The 19,821-nt window shown below is 46.2% G+C and overlaps 1 long non-coding RNA gene across 3 annotated transcripts in view; it reads left to right on the forward strand.

Annotated features, from left to right (window-relative positions):
* Positions 1-19,821, forward strand: part of LOC137205420 (uncharacterized) — a 429,493-nt gene that overhangs the window by 12,448 nt on the left and 397,224 nt on the right. The window lies entirely within an intron of this gene.

Genomic DNA, 19,821 nt, shown 5'->3' on the forward strand with positions numbered 1-19,821 from the left:
CTGGGTTCTAGTCCTGGCTCTGCCACTCGCTGCTGCTCCGGGACAATGGGCATGCCAATGAACATGCATGTCTTTTCTCTGGTCATCCTTCCAGTGTGCTGCACCTTGACCATTTGGAACCACAGTGTGTCAGCCTTGCCCACAATCCATCTGCCGCCAGTTCTCATTGTGCTTAGCTGTGCAGGGCTGGGCTCTGGGTCAAAACTGAGCTGGATGTGGGTTGAGCACAGCTTGGCTGGAGAGAGGCCTGAGGCACATGTTGGGGGGATGATCACTGATAACACCAGGCTGTATTTGCCAGCAAGAGATTCCAGGGGGCGCAGGAAGTGGGGTAGAGGCTGTTATCTGACTGTGACGTTGAGCAGTGGCTGGATGGTGGGAGAGGAGGGGAAGGGCCTTGGGTCCACCGGGTTCAGGTCCTGTTCACTTGTTGGGACCCAGCTCACCCTCCTGGCAGGTGGTTTCCAGATGGTTCACACGGCATGCCATGGCAGCTTTCATCAAGCCTGTGTTATAAGGTTGGTATTGATTGAGCACCTGAGAGTCTAGAAGGGAAGGAAACATTTTGAACACTTTGTTTATGCCAGGTACTTGGCTAAAAAGATAGGAACTGCCCTTACTAAGCACCTATTTTGTGCTAGGCACTGGGGTTTTCACTGACTCTGGGTACAAGGAAAATACAACGTAATTCCTGCCCTTGGAGAGGTCAGAGTCCACACGTCTGTGGATACTAACCTTTACTAGACAACATAAGTACTAAACAAGGTGGTAATTAATGAAGATAAAAGGAAGTAGCAGGAGCAGCGAGTGAGGAAGTGCTGGGTTTGGGAGTTACCCAGGGTCTGTTTTCCTGCCGGAACTCTGGTGTTAAGGCATGAGAGGTGCTGCTTTTAGAACGTTTCCTAATACGGGGCTTGATTTCTTAAAAATAACATTCCACAGCCAACTTGTGTCCATTGTTCAGTTTGTGGTCTGCTAGGACTCTTGGATCTTCTTTTCCCCAGGCTTGCATCTCACTTTTGTGTAGTTGCCACCTTTCCCTGGAACACTCCCTTCTCAACACTCAACATTTCTGTGACAAGATTGGGGAAACAGAAAATTATTTTTTAAATGTTCAATTGATTTTATTTTTTCCCTTTTTTTCCCCAAAACAGCTTTATTGAGTTATAATTCACAGACCGAAACATTTACCCATGTTAACTGTGCAATTTTAGTAAATTTACAGAGGTGTGCAAACATCACCACAACCAATTTTAGAACATTTCTCTCACCAGAGGGAATAATTTAAGGGCACAATACAAGAAATATGGGTTACTTCATACTACTTGAACATGCATTTCTGAAATTATTGTATGTAAAATTTGTCAGCAAATTTTGAGTTACTTCACAGTATACTTTTGCAAAAAAAGCAAAATAAAGTGGAAGGAAGAATCCCTGTGCTTTAAATCTAGAGAAACCATTATCCATTTTGCAGATCATTTCATTAATAAGCAGATTATTATAAAAGTAATTATTTTAGAGATGGCAGCTGCCGTTAGCTAATACTATATTGTTGTCTACTGGGACTTATAAAAAGTCTTTTTAATTTGCTCTTCAAAAATCACTTATACCCACACAACCACTTCAGTCAACGAAATAAATCTAGGTATGGGCCGACCTTAGTTACCATGGCAAAAACAGCTTTACCTTTTTAATTTGTTTCCAGTTGAATTTTCTTTCTTCTCCAGAACTCCCTGATTTGTGGAAGGACTCGTCTAGGGAATCTCACCCCTTTGCAAAAGTGGCCACTCTCTGTCAACAAAGGCACCATTCAGTATCCAACCCTTCAAGGGTGAAGAGTGTGCTCAATAATGGATGCTCCAGTGGTTTCCCTTGTAAATCCCCATTTGGGAACAGCCAATAGAAGGTTCAGAAGGTGTTGCTGGCTCCTCTGTTAGGTACACCATTGCTTATGTGGGCTGGTCCCTTATTGGTGGAATCAAAGCCCCTTCCTTCTCATCTCACATTCCATCCTCCTTATGCTGTAGATCCATCAGATACAGAGAATTGTTTATTCCCAAGCAGAAGGGGAATCATCTCTCCCTAAAAAAGTATAGGAAAAGCATGATCCTAGGTTGGAAGCCCGTAAAATGCTCTCAAGTTCTATTTGTAAGAGTATAAAGGGGTTAACTATTGTATTGCTGTCTACTATTTATGAGAAAGAGACAGATGCCCAGGAACAAACTTTCATCAGAGACTTATTTAGTATTTATTTGTAAGTTAAAAAAATTAAGTTATCGTACATTCAGTGAAGCTCACAATCTCAACAATCCTGATAAATTTCTATATAGCGAGCATCCTCTGACCAGGGTAGAGAACATTGCCCACACTTCCAAGGCCTCCTGGTACACCCCTCCCAGTCATTACCTTCACAAAGTAATCCACATCTGTCTTTGATGCCACATGAACTGTATCACACAGTATGGATTGTTTTTGTATATGACTTTTTTCACACAACATTAGTGTCTGTGAAATTCATCCATATTGTTGCCTGTAGCAGGGGTTCAGCTTTTACATTGTTGTATATAGTATTCCATTGTATGACTACCATGATATGGTCATCTTTCCTACTACTGATGGACACTTGGGTAGCTTCTAGTTTTTAACTGTTTGGAATAGTGTCTTTTTTTTTTTTTAAATAAATTTATTTACTTATTTATTTATTTATTTTTGGCTGTGTTGGGTCTTCATTTCTGTGCGAGGGCTTTCTCTAGTTGCGGCAAGTGGGGGCCCCTCTTCATCGCGGTGTGCAGCCCTTTCACTGTCGTGGCCTCTCTCGTTGAGGGGCACAGGCTCCAGACGCGCAGGCTCAGTAGTTGTGGCTCACGGGCCTAGTTGCTCCGCGGCATGTGGGATCCTCCCGGACCGGGGCTCGAACCCGTGTCCCCTGCACTGGCACGTGGACTCTCAACCACCACGCCACCAGGGAAGCCCAGGAATAGTGTCTTTATAAACATTCCTTACACATCTTTCTGTGCACCTAGGTAGGCATTTCTACTGGAGTAGAATTGCCAGATCATGGGCATGCAGTGTTCAGCTTTCGTAGATAGGATAATTAAGACTTTCTAATTCTTCCTGTGTCAATATTTTCAGCTTGTGATTTTTAAGAAAAGAATTATTAATCTAATTAATCTAAATTGTCAAATTTATTGTCATAACATCTTCTCATTGCCCCTTTGGTGTTTGTATGAATTCTCGTGATGGCACATTTTTTTAAAAAAGAAAATCACTGAGATTAGTAGTTTATTCCTTCTTTTTTTCTTGAGCAATCTTTATAGGGATTTGTAAATTTTATTAGTCTTTTCAAAGAACCAGTTTTTGGCTTAGTTGTTATTTCTCTATTCTATTTTATTTTTTCTTATATTTTTATTATTTATTTCCTTTGCCTTCAATATGATGTTCTTTTCTAACTCCTTGAGATAGTCATTAGATCACTGATTTTCTGTTATTCTTTTTCTTTTCTAAAATATACATTTAAGGCTATACATTTTTCCCTTAAGTCTAGTTTAAGCTCTGTTACAAGTTTTTAACATGTTGGCTTTTCATTATTATTCAGTTGAGAATATTTTCTAATTCCCATGCAGATTTCTAAGTTCTGATTCGTTTTTTGAATCACAGGTTATTTAGAAGTGTTAGTTAGTAATTTTCAAACATTTGAGGATTTTTAAAGTATTTCATATTGATTTCTAGGATTTTTCAGCTCTAGTAAGAGGACATACTCTGTTTAATTTCAACCCCTTGCACTTTACTGAAATCTGCCGTGTGACTCAGAATACGGTTTATTTTGTCAAATGTTCCCTGAACGCTTGAAAATAACGTAATACTGCTGCTGTTGGGTTCAGTGTTCCGTATATGCCAACAAGGTCAATTTTGTTTATCATGTTGTTCAAATCTTATCTTTACTGATTTATTTTCTGATTGCTCTATTAGTTGCTGAAAGATGTATTTGAAATATTCAACTATAATACTGGATTTATTTGTTTTTCCTTTTAGTTCTGTCAGTTTTTGCTTTGCATATTTTAGGTTTTGGTTTTGGGGGCATACACGTTTCAGATTATTAAATATTCCTGTTGAATTGAATTTTTGCCATTGTGAGATGTTCCACTTTATCTCTGGGAATACTTCTTGCCTTAAGTCTTGCTTTGTTTGATATCAGTATAGCTAAGCCAATATTTTTTTGGTTAGTGTCTTCAGGGCACATTGTTTTATACTCTTTTATGTTTTATACCCTTTATGTGTCTGTCTGTTGTAAGCAACATATAATTGGGTCTTGTATTGTTTTTCCAGTCTGACAATGTTTTACTTTTGATTGGATTATCGAGTCAGCTTACATTTAACAAATTCCTGATTTTTTGGTGTTAATTCTATCATCAAATTATTTGTTTTATATTAGATCTACCTGATTTTTGTTCTCTTTTCCTCTTCTTCTTTATTTTAATAAAATGCTTTTTGTTATTGTTTCCTCCCTCTATTAGATTTTAGCTATAAATTCTTTTATTATTTGTTTAGTGTTACCCTAGGGCAGGAGTTGGCATCCTTTTTCTGTAAAAGGTCAGATAGTAAATATTTTAGGTGTTGAGGGACACTTACAGTCTCTGACTCCCCTCTCCCACCTCCTCCCCCTGCCCCTCTTCTTCCTGCTTTTCCTCCTCCTCCTCCTTCTTTTCTTCCTTCTCCAACTATTCTTTAAGAATGCAAAACCATTCTTAGCTCCTAAGCTGTACAGAATGGGCTATGGAACAGATCTGGACATGGGTGATAGTTTGCCAGGCTCTGTTAGAGATTTACCATATGCCTTTACAGAATCTACTCTTTAATAATTTTACTCATTTGTGGACAATAAATGGACCTTACAACACTTTAATTCCATTTACCCAACTTTCTTCTTGCTTTTATGCTATTTCGATCATGCATTTTACTTCTTTTGAAGCATGCATTTGAAATCCCAGAAGACATCATCATTTTCACTGTTTTAAATAGCCAATACTCATTTTGATTTGCTCTTAAATTTACCATTTCTGGTGCCCTCTATTGCATTCTGCATTACTATTCTTCCAACTGGGATCATTTTGTCTGAAAAACTTCCTTTAGCATTTCTTTTAGAGTATGTATCTGTTGACCGTACGTTTTCTTAATTTTTATTTGCTTGACATTTTTGTCTTAATCTTAAAGGATATTTCTACTGGATAGACTAAGAGTCTTAGACTAACACTTTTCCCTCTTCTCTCAGCATCTTAGCTTTGTCATTCTACTGTCTTCTGGCTCCTGTTGTTTGCGTTGAGTAGGTCTTGTTGTTGCTCCTAACGTATCCTTTCTCCTCCTCTGGCTATTTTATGATTTTTCTTTTTGTCTTTTGCTTTTTGAAGCTTTACTATGATGTGCCTTTGGGTCGGTTTCTTTGTTTTTATGTGTTTGATTTTGTTAGAGCTCCTTGAATGGGTATATTGATGTCATTCTCGGTCTTTAGTTCTTCAAATACTGAGTCTTCCCCCTTTCCTCTCTTGCCCTCCTCTGAGATTCAAATTCCACAGTGATTATTTTCACTGTGTTTCTTATGCTCTTTTCTCTCTTTGTGTAAGTATGTACGTATGTGTGTGTTTAATCTTTTATTTTCCTGCTTCAGTTTGGTTATTTTCTAATTTACTGATTCTCTTTTCTGCTGTGTCTAATCTGCTATTAAACCTATCTATCACCTATTTATTGAATCCTTAATTTTTCTTATCATATTTTTCAATTCTAGAATTTCTATTTGTTTCTTTTAAAATAGATTGCAGTTTTCTATCTTTTCGTGTATTTGTTTGAACATATTAATACTAGGTTGATAAAGTCTTTGATAATTACAGTATCTTTGATAATTACCGTATCTTGTGTATTTCTAAAGTCTTTAGCTTTTTTTTTTTTTTAACTTGGCTTTATTTCCTGTCTCATGGAATGCTGGATGATTTTTGATTAAATACTGGATACTGTAAATGAAAATTTGTCAAGGCTCTGGATGATGTTACCTTCCCTTAGAGAGGATCTTTTTTCCCTAGCAGGCAGTTAAAGAGTGGGCAAATCACCTTGATCCTGTCAGAAATTGAGATATTTTAAGGCTGGATTTTGGGCTTTGTGAGGGCTAGTCTCTGTCTGGCTTGTCTTTTCTCTTGGTGTATAATCCTTTAGCTGTCTCAATGAAAATCTAGGTTATTTGCCAAAACCTCTCCTCCTTGGTGGGCCCCAAATGTCAGCATTTTTTCTTTCTAACACTTTGAGATTGCTGAAACTCTGATGGCTTTCCCAGCCTTTTAGAAGCTGTTTACTGCTTAGTTTCTTGCCTATCACAAGGAAAGCTTATGAATGAGAAAATTCATTGAGGGGAATTCAAATGTGGAGTGCCTGGCTTGTTTCTATATATGGGACCTTTCTCCAGGATAAGGGTTCCCTATGTTCTGGCTTCCTTGGTAGCTTTGAATTCCAATTTTTGTCTTCTCAGACCAGCAAGGCTGCTGTGGTTCTAGACGTATATTTCTTCTCTGTGGTGATGATGCCCTTTGAGAACTGGCAAATGCCCTGAAGGGAAAACATGAGGGACATTTAGGGTTTACTCACTGCATTTCCCTTTTCTCCGGAATCTTGGCCCCTAAAGTCCTGGCTGCTTTTGTTACTCTCCTATGACTCCAAACAGCTGTTTTCTGCAATTTATTTAGCTTTTATAGTTGCTCTCAGCAGGATGGTTAACCTGATACAAGCTACTCTGTCAAAAACAGAAGCCAACATCTCCAGATATTTATTTTGAAAAGTGGTTTCCAGCACATGTCCTGAGGCCATTGCACATTTAACTCTATCTCCTGCATTACTTTGAGGCATCCCCAACTGAGGGCTGGCAAGGTCTTTTGGCATCTTCAACATCATTGATAATAAATTATTAAGTTCTGTTTAATATAATTTATAATTACTATTTTTTAAGTATTTTGAAATTGAGATTAATGTGCTAAGCGTGAACATTCTCAATCAGATCACTCAGTTTACCATAATGCTGATTCTCTATATAAATAAATAAAGTTTTCCATCTTTACTTTATAACCACCCTCTTCCCACCCCTTGGGGAACCCTGACCTGAGCTGATGTTCTGAGTCTCTGAGTCTGCTGTTACGTTGCCATATGACCATGGCCAAGCCTCTTTCAACCACGGACCTCAGCTTCTTCATTTGGAATACAAGGTAGGCGTGGGGAGTGGGATGGGACCAGGCAAGCTCACAGGGTCCTGGCTCTGATGGTCAGTCTGTCTTCTATGCCTTGGTTTGGGGAATCCTTGGTGGAACAATCAGACACTCAGACAGCTCTAAGAGATGGATCGTCCCTTGGACCACAGAACTTACTCCCTTAGCCAGTCTCGTGACTGTGAGGCCAGTTCTCTCTGAGACACGGGGGCTGAATGGACCGGGCTGGGGCTATGTTCCTGGATGGGCAGGCGCCCTGGGCAGTGGGCCTCCTTGGGAGCTGCACTGCAGTATGAATGACAGAATGAGAGACAAATCTTACGCTGCACCCCGGCCCCCCGGCGCTGCATCATTCAGCCATCTCAGACAGGAATTTCAGATCTACAGGTGGTTTCCTCTCAAGCTTGTTCAAAATGTCCCCCTCCTGTTTTTTCTGAATATGCAGTATTGTAAGAAATGTCTGAAAAAGACTGACCCCTCCTTTGCCTGGTAATAGTTTAAGAATCTTCACTTTGGAATCAGTCCCTGAGCTGTACCTGAGCCTGTTTCCTCCCTTCCCCTGCTCAGCTCATGGGACAGTGATGCTGGCTGCTCCTCCAGGCTCCCCTGTGAGCAGGCTCCTGGCTGGGTCTGGCCAATGAGAAGCCCTGGAGGAGAACTGAGGGCAAGAAGAAGGGAGAAGCTGGCATCTTTCTCTCCTTTTCTCTTTGCCTGGGGTTAAGTCCTTGGCGGAAGCTGCAAGTCCCATGGCCCCGGCTCCTCATGGATGGGCTCACTGTGGTTTTCAGCATCTACTGGGTGACCGCAGCTCCCAGCTCAGTAACTCTGTGGCTTTTCTTTATCCCTCTAGCTGAAGAGTGACCGTAGTTTCCGCTGCATTCATCTCTAGGGTGCTTTACCATTCACTGTTGTCTTCTCAGCCTCTTTTCTCTCGTGGCATACCAATACGTGTTATTAAATCTCCTGTGTGTGAATACTAGGAGGGCTTGCGGCTTTCCTGTTTAGATCCCAACTAACTGAGTTGCTAAAAACTGTACCTCAAGCATCTTTTTCTTTCACGTGTATCTAATTTAAGTGCCACCGAAACACATTGGCCTCCATTTCCTTGATCACCTCCTAAGGTAGACAGAATTAATTCATTCATTTCTTCAATAAATATTTAGTGAGACACTACTCAGTACCCTAGCCTAGGACTGTGCTCAGGGACACAGCAGTGAACAAAATGGGCAATGTCTCTGGCCTTGCAGCGTTCACAGCTTTGTAGGCAAGATAACCTGAAATCCTTAGAACAGAGTGTGTTGAGAATGAGACCTTATTGTAACATGCAGACTTAGGAGGTGGACAGAATTGGGCTCAGACCTCAACTCTAGGCTCTATGATGTGGGCAAGGGACTCCCTACGCCTCAGTTTCCTCCTTTTTAAAAGAGCACTCACTTATTCGGTTCACAACCACTTTACATGTTCAGTGAGGATGCTGTGCTACTAACTTCATAGGATTGTTTGTGATTAAATGAGTTGCTATTAGAGAAAGGGACAGGCACCCAGGAAACAAACATTAAAGGTTTATTTTTAAAAGCAGCTTCTGGGGAGCACACATTCAGCACCGGTGAGAGTCAGGTCAGAAAGGTGAGGTGAGGATAGAAATGTGATGAGAAGGGGTGAAGTCCGAAGCTTGGATGGAGACAGTTGCTGGGAGGAGCGCCGAGTCACAAGGTTGGAATTATGTCCTTGGCGATTTCTGCTGGCAGCCAATGCAGAGCCGCACTGGTCTGCATACAAGTAGAAGTAGGTCCCTGGGTCTCCCTGTGCTTTTACTGTCATTGTTGTGATCACGAGCATCATCATCGTCTTCTTCTTCGTCACCATCATATCACCCCTGATGTTTGTTGAATGGAATACCCGTCGTGTTCCAGACATTGTGCTATGGCTTCTCGTGGCAGAGTCTTGGTCAATTCCAGTGCTTTTGTTATTTCTCCTCATCATTAAGACTGAAACTTCCAGTGGTTTCTAGAGGGGGAAAGAGAGGTGTGTGTGTGTGTGTGTGTGTGTGTGTGTAAATCTGCATGTGCCACAATAATTTAAATTTGAGGCAGGACGTTTCAAATCATCAAAGATTCAAAATTAAGCCATGCTGAATATGATTTCAAAATTAATTGTGTTGCAAGCTTTTGAAAATTTAGATGCCTCACAAGTTAGAGGTGCACAGGTGTTGGCGGTAGTCAGAGTTCAAAGGGCCTGGATTTGTTGCTTGTTCTTTGTTCTCATCCCCTAGGCTGCACGTGGCAAGTCTCATGGTGGGTCTCTGCAGCTCTGGACCCATTTTCCTGCTGCCTTCTTGGCTCCCCTGTTAGATGTTGGTCTCAGTCCTCCTTGTGGCTCTATCATCTCTTCAGATTCAGATTTAAATGAATCACTTGCTTACATTTTACCCACAATTTTTAATCATTCCACAAACAACATTCTCATAGCGTTAAATAATTGCAAAATCTAATAAAAACCAGTCTTAATCTCTGGAATCTCATTAAGAATAGGGCTGCTCTTTTTGCTAAATTGTTGATGATTATTTCGTCGGGTTCTGTTTTGTTTGTGCTGCCCAGGAGAGCAGAGGCATAGATGGGGTCACAGAATGTCGGTTCACACACTCAAAAAATTTTTAACCCCCCTTTCCTAAATTTACAGATGAAGAAACTGAAGTCCAAAGAAGGGAGGGGACTTTTCCAAAGTCACACATGAAACTGTGGCCCCTAAGAACCAGAACTCATGCCTCCTGCCTCTTAGTCTAGCACCTCCCCGGCAAGATCTGGGCTTTGGGCTCAGGCACTGATTTATGGATTTTGACGAGCATATCATCAGTTGAGCAGATCACTAGCTCATCAGGCAAGCACTCCTTCACCCAGCAAGCCTGCAGCCTCAGGACGGGCACTGTTGGATTTGAGAGATGCAGAATAAACAGGCCCTGCCCTCTGGAAAACTGACAGGCCTCCAGGGATGAGGTTTACATGTAAATGATGAGATGCAGTCTCCTTAAGTGCTTGCTGTGGTCACACCGCTCACCCATCTTTTTCACATCAGCCCGAGGGTGGCATCTCTTCCAGTTCTGTTCGGTACAGGCAGGTGTTGACAAAGCCTTGCCACGGCCCTGGCACTGAGACAGCCATGAACTCCTCGTCCACTGTAACGAACAACCTCTCCATCAAAAGGACTCCTTTGGTAGGCCTGGGAAGTTCACAAGCCAAAGAGAGACAAGGGAAGAAGGCTTAGGCGGGAAGCATTTTATGATTTATGAACGCACAAATGCTGGCATCTCTCTCCCGAAAAAAAATTTCGCCGCTGATATTAATAATTATGCCAGCTTTTGTACGGCACTTTGCAGTTGACGACGTGCTTTTGAATCCATTATCTCATCTTGGTGTGATTGGGAAGTGGGAGAGCACCGAGGGCTGGCATCTTTGGGGAATTAGCAACCTTTGTTTCCCTAGGAGTCTGGCCCGGCAGGTGGGTGGGCGCTATCGCAGTGGGTGGGTGGGTGCTACAGTTATTCTTGCTCTGAATGTCCAATCTAAGATGACCCCCTGAGTTACTGTCTCCCCAGGGAAACTTCAGTAAGTCTCTCCGGACCATAAGCTGGAGTCGGTCCGAGTTGTCCTGCCTGGAGCTTCATTTCTCCTTGAGCTGCATGCTTGACTCGTGCTGGACATCCTTCCTGGCCCTTGCAGGCCACTCTGAGAATGGCTGGGCTCTGTCCTTGTGTTTGTAGCTGTGGATACAGTCCTCCTTCAACACAGCTGGACCCCCCCGGGACAAAGTTGCTGGCCCTGATTGCACTTTGCCAAATACCACAGTCCCGAGATTCCTGCTGCCTCATGTGTCCCTGTGTGACAGGCCCTTTAGACACTGAAAGTGGTGAAGGGGCTGAAATGTAACTGGCAAGTATTAATATGTGCAGGAAAAGGTAGCTTTAAAATTGGGCAACAAAACACCAGGCTTCCCTGGTGATGCAGTGGTTGAGAATCTGTCTGCTAATGCAGGGGACACGGGTTCGAGCCCTGGTCTGGGAGGATCCCACATGCCGTGGAGCAGCTAGGCCCGTGAGCCACAACTACTGAGCCTGCGAGTCTGGAGCCTGTGCTCCGCAAGGAGAGAGGTGGTGATAGTGAGAGACCCGCGCGCCGCGATGAAGAGTGGCCCCCGCTTGCCACAACTAGAGAAAGCCCTCGCACAGAAACGAAGACCCAACACAGCAAAAATAAATTAATTAATTAATAAACTCCTACCCCCAACACCTAAAAAAAAAAAAAAAATTTTTTTCCAGAACTAGTTTCAGCTTGCTTTCTTGCTGATGGCAGGAAAGACAGCAATAATAAAAACACAAGTATCACCACCACCACCACCAAAAGCAGTCTTTAACCTTGACAAGGAAGATAGCATTATTTCTTCTAGTTGAAAGAGTGCCCCTCCCCCTGCCCCAGTAAATAAATCAATTAAAATACATGTTCTCCTTCAGGTCTGTGACTCCCCTCAAGCGGGCTCTTTTTCCCTTCCTCCTCCTGCCAACTTTTCTAGGAGGATGCCTGCGTTCAGGACATCTTCATATCTCCTGCTTTGATGGATTTGCCTGGTCCATGCACAGTCCTGCGGCTGACCTGCTTGCCCACTTGTCCCTGGGGTGGCCTCTGGCCTCACCAGCTCCACCACTGAAGCATCCACTGCTGGGGGCGGGGGCTTATGGTCTGTGTTTTTGGCACAGGCAGAGCGTGGCAGTCGACTCTGGGGCTTGGTGGGAGGGAGCTTCTCGGGTCCTGATGCAACACTCCTAGGACAGCAGGAGACGAGGAAGGGGTGCCACCTTGGGCCAGCTGGACCACTCCTCAGGCGCTTCTAATTTCCCACCCTGTACTGCGGTGCGTAAGAGATGGTTTTTCTGCAGACACTCTGATTTCCTGAGACGTGCCCTGGGAAGTCAGAAGTAAGCTGTGCATGCTGGGATTTCCCTGCAAGCCTGTCTGGCGGCCCTACCAATTTCTCTTCTGCCTCCAGAGATTTCAACAGTTAGAGGGAGCCAGTGACCTCTTCCCTGTACTTTTCATCTCTCTGTGGGCTCCTCCACCAGCAATGAAGGATGTCCTACTTCACTTTTCAGGTCATCTTTATGTCACACCCTGCCTCTCTGCTCTATGACCTTCTTTGAAGCTTTTTTTCCACCTTCACTGGGCAACAAACTGTATAGTCTAGCCTGGCAGAAGGGATGCAGGGAAAACAAAAGAACCTGGACCCATGAAATTACACTGGGAGTCATTTCCAAGAAAATCACAGCATGTTTTAACATCAGTATTGCCGTGGATTGCCAAGCCCCTGGGACCTTGTAATTCAGTCACCTACTTTGGATCAAGTCCCTACAGCCCAGCCGTGCCCGGCCAGGCCCTTTCCTCTCTTCACGCGGCCTCAGTGTGAGCGACCCGCAGGCACTTTCCCACCCTCAGCTTTTCTTATGGGCCCAGCCTACTTAAAACAGAATTATTTGCCAAAAATTGGGCTGGTAAGTACTCTGAATGGACGCGCAGGCCCAGCGGCCATGGCTCACGGGCCCAGCCGCTCCGTGGCATGTGGGATCTTCCCAGACCGGGGCTCGAACCCGCGTCCCCTGCATCGGCAGGCGGACTCTCAACCACTGCGCCACCAGGGAAGCCCCCAGATATGTTTTTAAATAAAATAACATAACACGTTTTTGTTAATTCGGGGACTAACCTTTCACTAAACAGTTAGAGCCAGAGGTGGTCTTCACCCTGCAATTTGTGTATCGCTTGTGATCTTTTAAAATAAAGATGAGCAGTGGGCAGTAAATGCCACGGCTTCATGAGAATCAATTAACCTGGGGAACTGGAGCGGGGAGAGGGGTGCTTGTGCTTTATTTTGGGGTAGAACTGCATAATTTGTTAACCTGCTCTCTCTTTCTCCCCACGTATCTATATGGTTGAAAGCTTGGCAAAGGAGGGCAAGGCATGTGTTCTGATAAATTGCATTACAGTGTTTAGCCAGTTTGTCTATGTGTTTGCAGTGAATGTGGAGTCAGGACAGAGTTCAGTGGGCCCGTTGCAGAGTTTCAGGTGGGGTCGCGGGAGGCAGATGTACCTACACAGCTCAGGTCAGGTGAAATCTTGCCTGAAGACAGAGCCTTTACTCCTGTCCCCTCTTGCTGGTGCTCACCCATTGCCCTGCCTGCTGGGTCCCCACCCTTGCCCTCTGCATCCTACCTACACTGGTCTCCCTGCTGCCCCCCAACCACATCCTCCCTTCCAGCTTTGGAGCTGTGCTTGGACCCTTTCCCTGAATCACAGGTCCTCTGTCCTCTGAATCCTCTGGGCCCCTCTGTCCTCTGAATCTGTCCTCTGGGCCCCTCCCCAGAGGGGAGGGCCCCTCTGTCCTCTGAATCTGTCCTCTGGGCCCCTCTGTCCTCTGAATCCTCTGGGCCCCTCCCAGCTTGAGGTCTCCTCCCCTCTGTGCTTGCCTGCACTGCCCCTGCACGGTGCTGTCTCCCCAAGAGCTCCCGAAGGGCTGAGTTCTGCCTTATTTAGCCTTTGGCACACGCAGACTGGCTTTGCTGTGAAGTTTGCATGTGCTGTTGTCTTTGGTTTTCCTGAGACGAGGGCTGGGTTTTCCTCTCCTCCGTTCTGGCATCATTCACCTCGGGTCTTGACCCATCGTCACGATTGATAACTGACGACTGGGTGATTGACGACATCTTTCTTTTCCTCCTGACACTAGTTCATTTATATCTGAATCACCGTTATCATTCAGAAATGATTGGACAAAGCTACATCCGAGCCAATCCAGGCTAATTCCTCCTTCCCTAACTTAGACTCTGTCTGCCGCCCACGCTTCCCCCAGGGCTGGGGCCCTGGGGCCGGCAGAAGAGGCTGAGTCACCCTCCATTCATAAACAGCGAAAGTTGGAGTTGTCTTTGCTTCTGGAATGGGATTCTGGAGAAGCCTTTTATTTTCACCCAGGTTTTCCTATAAAATCATGAAAACCATGTGATCATGTCTCAGAAATACACCAGCGTTCCTCAATGAGCCCAGCGCAATTTTTTTATTAAAGGCTGATTTTTCAGAAAAATAAAACTTGGAATTTTTCTGTAGATTTTTACTGGACAAAACAACGTCTCTCCTATCAGCAGAGTGTTGACGATGATGGTGAAGATGATGAGGGTGCGTGGGCGGGGGTGGTATATGGATGGTCGAAACTGGCGGGGCTTCTTCCCTCCCGTTTGTACCTGAGTGTGGACACACAGAGCCTCCGTTTCTTGTTTTAAGCCCTCGGAGCATCATCCCAGTCTTGTTGCTCGTCAGTAATGGCTGTGCTGTAACATTTCTGCTGCAGCAGTGACCTACTGACGTGCAATCTCACTGCTTGATAGGAGCCTGTCTTCCCATTTTGGGGGCGAGCCCACTTGCTGTCCTGAGTCTGGCCGGCTGCCCCAGTCTCCTTTGTCCTCACGTGGTCAGGGGGATAGGTGCGGTTTGTGTATCTGCGCACACGCGATCAAACCTGTGATTGACTGCAAGAAAAGTTGCTCAATCAAACTTTCATCTACATGGGACCAAATGGCCAGCATCATCTGTGAGTTTTCCCCTCTCTGAACTGACAGAGTTAACTTATTGTTTTGGCACCCGGGAGGCAGATACAGAGAAAAGCTTCAAAAACTTGCGGGATCTCCCCAGGTGATCTCATCCATACCCATGCCTCGAAATGCCACCTCCACTCTGACAGTCCCTAATTTGCATCTCTAGAAAAGCCTCGGCTCAGAGCTCCAGGCTCCTAGCCAGTTCACAGCTTGACCTCTCCAGGTGGGCGTTACACAAGCATCTTAAACCAACTGAGTCTCTAACAGAGCTCTTGATATTTCTCCTAAGCTATTTCTTCTCCACTCTTTTCCACCTCAGTAGATGGCACTGTCCTTTACCTATAGTTCCACACACCAAAACCTAGGAGCCACCTGTGATGTATCCCTCTTCTTTATGTCTTCTCTGCAGCGTGACTCTCATCGCCTTGCCCGTGACAGGCATCCCCTCCTGGACCCTACGAGAGCCTCCCAACAGGGTTCCCTGCCTCTTCTCTGGCTCTGCAGTTCATCTTCCGCACAGCAGTCTTTTCAAAACTTAAATGGGATCCCATCACTCTCCTTTCCAAACCTTTTCACTGAATCCAATTGCACTGAAAATAAAAACCGAACTCCTTATCTTGGTTTGTAAGGCCCTTCCTGATCTGCCCTGGGTGTCCGTGCGGCCCTGTCTGTGCCTCTTCCCTGTTCCTACGTTCCAGCCACGGTGGCTTCCTCCTGTTCCTGGAACACAACAGGCTCTTTTCCTCCCCAGAGCCCCTGCTCATGCCATTCCCTCTGCAGGGAACAATCTCCCTCTGACCACATGGCTTGCTCCTTCTTAGGGTTGCAGCTGAAAACCCCATCTTTAGGGAGGATTCTCCTGACCACTCCTGGGAGTATGTTCTGCACGCACTTTGATATTCTCCACCACTACTCCCTCTTGGTTTTATCCCCAGCACTTTGGCTTTGGGGATTACTTAGTTGTCTGCTTGTTTAGTGTCTGGTTTCCTCTCTGGGCCGTGAGTTCTGGGAGGGCAATGCTGTATCTGTCTTGTTCACCTGGACTCATAGTATTTGACTTGTAACAGACATTGGTTGAAGAAACACTGAAGACCTGCAGGATAGGGCTAGTAATATGGCTCAGGCACTACCCCACTGGGTTAAAAGAGATCACGGGTATGAAAGTGCTGGGCAAACCAGTTAATGGTATTGGGGATGTCAGTGGTTAACTGGTACATGGTTAACAAGCATGGAGTGGGGCAGAATAAGGCTCCATGCTTGATGGAGAACCAAAGAGCAGCTCTGCTCTCCTAATTCTAGGAGAAGAGTGAATGATGGAGCTGTTTCCAATCCAACAGTGATACCAGTGGGACAGTAATATAATGTACATTTCCTTATACTTCCCTTTTTGCCTTGGCTGTTAAGAAGCTTACAGGTAAATTGAGACTCAATTGTCATGCAAGAATTAGCTCAAAATTTTCTCTCAAAAACAGATAATGTTTTGTGAAAGTCTCTAGCACCCTGTCTGAGACACGGAAGAAGTTCAAAATTAAACAGTAATATGCAAATAGTCTTGGATTTGATTGTAGCTTTGCCATTTTTAGGGTAAACTACCTCATATCCTCTTCGGAGGCAGGGGGAACATCAAACGGTTTTGGTTTTTATTACTAGAAAAATAATATTATTCGTAAGAGCCCAACGTGGAAACAACCCAACTGTCCATCAACTGATACATGGATAAACAAAATGTATATATCCATACCATGGACTATTATTAGGCAATAAAAAGAAATGAAGTTCTGACACATGCTACAACATCAATGGTCCTCGAGAGCACTACGCTACATGAAAGAAGCCAGTCACTAAAGACCACAAATTGTATGATTCCATTTACATGAAATGACCAGAATGGGCAAATTCGTGGAGACAGGAAGTAGACTGGTGGTTGCCTAGGGCTGGGGGCCTGGGTGGGGCTGAGGAGTGACTGTGAATGGGTGTGGAGTTTCTATTTGGGGTCATGAAAATGGTGGTGGTGGTGGATGTACAGCTCTTTGAATAGAGCAAAAATCATTGAATTGCACTTTAAGTGAGTGAATTGTATGGTATGTGAATTATACTTCAATAAAGCTACTAACATTGATTAATTAGAGTAAGAGCACCCCTGGCTCTCTGATGATGTCATGACTGGACAGGCCAATCAGAGTGGGTGTGAATCAAAAGCCAGCTTTGATTGGACATGAATAACAGGTCCTCCATCTCTCTCTCCCTTCTCTCTTCATCCCTTCCTCCCTCCCTTCTTCACTTAAGTCTTTTCTCAGCATTCTTCTGGAGACCCCCACCCAGAGATAAAGTAGACAGGGCCTTCCTCCTCAAGGAGTAGAGCAGGGTGGAGAGGAGGTGTGGAAAGGATGAGCACAGTCGAGACTGAAGTAACTTTCTCGGCTCAGATCGAGTCTCCTGTGGATTCTGGCAAAACAGATCGTCTTTGTGTAGAGGAACATCTTTTGTCACAGCAAATGCTGTTCTATTTCTTCATTCGTACATGAATTCAACAGACAGTTACTGTGCGTGGTGCTGAGGATACAGAGATGAATAAGAGAGTGCATCCCCGAGGGGTGGGTGGGGCACCTGACCCAACTGTGGTAGCTCAGCGGGGTAGGGGCTGGAAGGGGGCTGCTGGCGCAGGGGGGGCGATGGGGGGGTAGGGGTGGGGCAGGTGGGCCTGCGAAGCGTCTTGCGCCGTCAGCGCTGCTTGGCTTGGCAAAGCAGCCCAGAGACCTTGTAGAGGTCTCAGTTTGGGGCAGGCCACGCAGCTTTCCTGGCCCGTTCCTGGCCTCATCGAGGCAGAGGGCAGCTTGGCGGCCTCACCCCGGGTCAGGGGATCTGCTGCGAACTCCTGGCTGGGAGCGGCTCAAGGCCGGAGGGGCTCCTACGCTGGGGCACGGACCTTCCTCTGGCCCAGGTGAGGCGGCCCTGCTCCTCAGAGCTGACCGGTTCACCGCTTGCACTCGGGAGACAGGACAGGAGCGCGGTCCCCGGGGAGCGTCTGCACGCGGGAAGGCTCGCCGGCAGACGGGAGGCGCTGTGCGGGAGGTTCGCCGCTAGAGGGAGCGCCGCGTCGTTCTCCGTCACCCGCGCTGGGCTCCCGGCTGAAGCCAGGCTGGGCGGCAGCCAGGGCTCGGGGAGCGGTTCCTGGGAAACTCATTCTTTGGCCCTTTCCCATTTAAAGATTTCTCAGGAGCAGCTGGGCTCAACCATCCTTAGTGTTGTTTGTCAGGAATTCGCAAAGCCCTTGAGTCCCGGATGCGGCCACAAGCCTGTTGCAAACCCTGGGGCGGCAGCGGCAGGGATTCTGGTAGCTCACAGAAGCTGTCCTTTTCTCCCCTCACCCGAGGACCTGGGAAAAGGCCTCTGTTTGTCCCCGTGGGCAGTCTGGACTGGCCCTCAGAGCTGCAAAGGACGGGCCCCTGGGTTCTGGGCAGTGCCTCAGCTCCGTGCCACCTGGAAAAAAGTTTAATGCTTCATAGGAGGGCGAGATGGGGAGCAGGGCTTAGGAAGAAGTGAGGCCGGGCTGGTAGGACGTGTCCCTGGTATGAAGACCTGGGGACATGGTAAGCTGTCTCCCGATGTCTCAGACGTGGAGCAGTGCAGCTGATGGGCACGGTGGGCAGGATCAGAGGGGCAGCACCGAAATTTCGCAAGAATGGCTCAGCTGCGGCTCTTCTGGCATGGCCCTTAAGTCAAGGGCAGCAGAAGTTTACTTGTGGTTGCCCCTAATTCCTGCCCTGAGGGGCACCCATAGGTTCAGGTCAGGCTGGCCTCCTGTGGTGACAGCTGATGGCTGCCATCTTTGAAGGCAGGGCTGGGACAGGACGGGGAGTGCAGGGAATAAGCCCTGGTCCTTGGGCACCACCATCATGGCCACTAAGATCTTGGGCCACATCCTCGACCTCTTCTGACCCAGGTCCTGCTGATGGTGCAGGAGGCTTAGGGCTGTTTTCTCTCTCCAGCGTTGACTCCTGGGTCTGGTAGGCAGACCATCCTTTGCAGCCCCTGGGTACAGGCAGCAGGGGTACGAACTGGGGACCGACGTGCTGCAGGAAGCCAGGGCACCATCTGCAGTGGGAGCAGGTCAGAGCTGGCTTGCTGAGGCTCCTGTCACTGCCGTGGTTAATGCTGGTGATTACCATGGTTACCCGAGGCTGGAAGCTCTGACAGGCAAAGGCAGAGCAGGAGAAGGATGTCCTCTCCCTGCTCGGAGCCACACGATTGCCTCTGCCTCCCAGGCAGTATTCTCCTGGCAAATATAAGAGCCTGGACCAGGGAAGTCATTCCGCCACGGTTCAGCTGATCGATGCATCATTGATCACCAAGCATCGGGGGCCTTTGGGGAGCCCTGTCCTGAGCACATTCAGCGTGAGGGAAGCAGAGGGAGTGTCTGGACCCTGCCCTCAGTCTGCTCAGTCTTGGGAGGACAGAGAAAGAGGAAGAAATGGTTTTCGGGTCCTCTGGGAGCTCAGAGTCAGAGGAGGGAAGCAGTTAGAGGAATAGGTGGAGAATTCAGCATAGACTCTTGAGGATACAGCCATGACCTTCTGGGCCTGTGCTTCCAGTACCAGCTTGAGGCTGTGTCTGCACCCCCTCCAAATAAGGCAGTGGCCGGGGAGTCAGGACACCTGCTTTGCCAGTGGTTATGAGCTCCAGCTCCTGCTGGGTCCTGGTTTCTCCATCTGCAAAATGGGGTTAATGATTACTAATCCCCCATCTACTTCAAGCCTGTGGGGAGGAGTTTTTAAATGAATAATTTTGTGCATTGAAATGAGCCAACAGATTTCAAGTCTTTGGAGAAAAGACCTTATTTATTATCATCATCAACTCACTGAGCAGAAATTCCATTTGTCTCCTTTGCCCCCTCTCCAGTGCTGCATGAACTGAGAGCCATATTACCTCGGTGAGATGACAGGGCTCTGCACAGCCACCCAA

The sequence above is a fragment of the Pseudorca crassidens genome, chromosome 14 (genome assembly GCF_039906515.1).
Source record: "Pseudorca crassidens isolate mPseCra1 chromosome 14, mPseCra1.hap1, whole genome shotgun sequence".
Classification (NCBI taxonomy): domain Eukaryota; kingdom Metazoa; phylum Chordata; class Mammalia; order Artiodactyla; family Delphinidae; genus Pseudorca; species Pseudorca crassidens.